This window comes from Empidonax traillii, unplaced genomic scaffold (assembly GCF_003031625.1).
Source record: "Empidonax traillii isolate 1590-97213 ecotype Southwest subspecies unplaced genomic scaffold, ASM303162v1 scaffold947:size350189, whole genome shotgun sequence".
NCBI classification, from domain to species: domain Eukaryota; kingdom Metazoa; phylum Chordata; class Aves; order Passeriformes; family Tyrannidae; genus Empidonax; species Empidonax traillii.
This window is the reverse complement of record NW_020956140.1, coordinates 285,184-287,489: the sequence shown is the minus strand read 5'-3', so window position 1 is coordinate 287,489 and position 2,306 is coordinate 285,184. Positions and strand designations below refer to the sequence as shown.

The following is a 2,306-nucleotide window of genomic DNA, read 5'->3' as shown; positions in this document are numbered from 1 at the left end:
TGCACCCTGAAAATGCTGCTGGTGGCAGCAGCATCTGCCCTGAGGAGCATTCCAGGAGGGTCCCAGGTATTCCAGGTTCAGCCTGCACAGCAGGAGAAGGAGAGTGGGTGCAGAGTAACATGGATTCAATATTCCACTGGCTGCAATTCATCCAGTTCCCTTCCCCCTAGTCTGGAACAGGCCTTAGGGAGGGATGAAGGCAAAGTTACTCCAGACTCACATTCTCAAGGAGTGATCCCAGCATTTACAACATTGAAAAGGTTTGCCATAATCACTCTTATCAAATTTTGTATCATTACACCTTTCTGAAGTCACTGGGAGATGAAAAATCCCCCCCCGCTGGGGTCTGGCATGACATAACTGACGCATAACCAACTGTCTGTGGAGTCAAGACAGATTAAAAAATTCCAGCCTTGGCCTAAGTAGGTGCAAATCCAATGCCTTAATGAGTTGCACCTGCACATCTGAGGCTGTGTGTAGATGAAAAAGCCAGATCCTAAATGTTTCAGTCTCTGTGAATCTGTTGGGATTTAAAGGAATAAGAGCTCAGGGGTTCAATTGTTTTACTTCTAAAATTTCAATTGGGTGCCTGTTTTAAAGATTTAAACCCACCCATAAATGTTACCTCTAAAGAAAATATTTAATGTAAAAAATATTCAAATATGTGGCCTCAGAACCTTGAAAGCAAGGACAGAATCTTGCTGCTGCCACTGGGAGATGTGCCAGTGTGCAGGGCTGGTGACCCTGCACTCATCCAACCCTGGGGCACTGTTTGGGTGCTGGAAGAAAGGCAAGTCTGCCTCTAACTCAACTATCTAAAGATGTTAAAAAGTGGAGTCATGGAATCCCAGACTGGTTTGGGTTGGAAGGGACCTTAAAGCTTCATCCACCCCCTGCCATGGGCAGAGATACCTTCCACCAGCCCAGGTTTCTCCAAGCCCAGTCCAGCCTGGCCTTGGACACTTCCAGGGATGGGGATAGAAGATAGATACAAATTTCAAACATTAGCTCCTGTTCTGCCAGGATAGTTTTATATAAATATTTGGGTCAATCACCATGACAAAGGGTTGATCTCAGCTGAGGCAAACAGGTCACAGAATCCCAGAATGTGCTGAGTTGGAAGGGACCCCCAAGGATCATCTAGTCCAACTCCTGGCCCTACACAGAGTCACCCCCTGTGCCCCAGAGGATCATCCCAACCCTCCTGGAGCTCTGGCAGCCTTGGGGCTGTGCCCACTGCCCTGGGGAGCCTGTTCAGTGCCAACCACCCTCTGGGGGAAGAACCTTTCCCTGAGATCCACCCTGAGCCTGCCCTGACACAGCTCCAGCCATTCCCTGGGGGCTGTCCCTGCTCTCTACAGAGAAGTGAAGCCTCCCCTGTGTCTGCTGTAAGTTGTTCATACAAAGGTCACAGACTGATGTGTCTGTTGTTTCCAAATCCTCTCTTGGGGTGTTCAAGTGGCAAAACCCCTCGATGTTGATGTATCGTGATGTCTCTGGACATTCATGTCCCAGCTTGGCCTCTCTGTTTAGAGACCACAATGTGGGCTGCAGGATGGACACTGGGACTGCCTGAATGAGATCATGGGCAGTAACTTCAACACTGAACTAAAACTTAAGCAAGGACAGGAAATCTTTAGATAATCAATTGATAGTCAGATGTAAAAATATTCCCAGAGCTTTATACTCCCAGGCTGTGCCAGAAATGGGATGTTAGGCTTGATGAAATCTCATCTGACCCAGAATAGTCATTTTTATCTTATAATTAATATGTTTTATCATAACAGAGCAATGTTTATCTGGGTGGCTTTTGCATCAGCTGTCCCAGCACAGATCCTGCTCTTTGCTGACACCGTGTCCCAGTTAGAGACTCAGAGCAGCTTAAAGCATTCACTGATCTCAACTCATTAACTCCTTCCTGAGGCAGAAATGGTCTGAACCTTCTTTGAACCACCAACTCGTTTCTCTGCTCTGCAAAGAGTAGGTTTGTGAAGAGGATAAAAACCAAGAGAATGTGGTTAACGCTGTTCCCTGTTCATTTTCTGGGGATAGAGGAGCTGAAAGTAAGCTGTGCTGATAGCTAAAAAATACTAAAATGTGGCCAGTGACACTCCAGAGCTCCAGGAATTTCTCATGGCTAAATGTCTCATTTCAGAGAACATGAATCTGTAGAGATTTCAATGTTTAAGTACAGTAAATACTTTGAGCATATAAAAAATGCTTCTAGTAGCATTTTGTCATTTCTGCAGACAATAATAACTTTTGATTGGGTTTGGTGGTCTTTTTTTTTTTTTTTTTAATTGTAA

The 2,306-nt window shown here is 45.4% G+C and overlaps 1 protein-coding gene across 1 annotated transcript in view; it reads left to right on the top strand.

Moving 5' to 3' along the window:
• FBLN2 (fibulin 2) overlaps positions 1 to 2,306 on the top strand; it is a 71,080-nt gene that overhangs the window by 36,909 nt on the left and 31,865 nt on the right. The gene's annotated exons all lie outside the window — the stretch shown is intronic.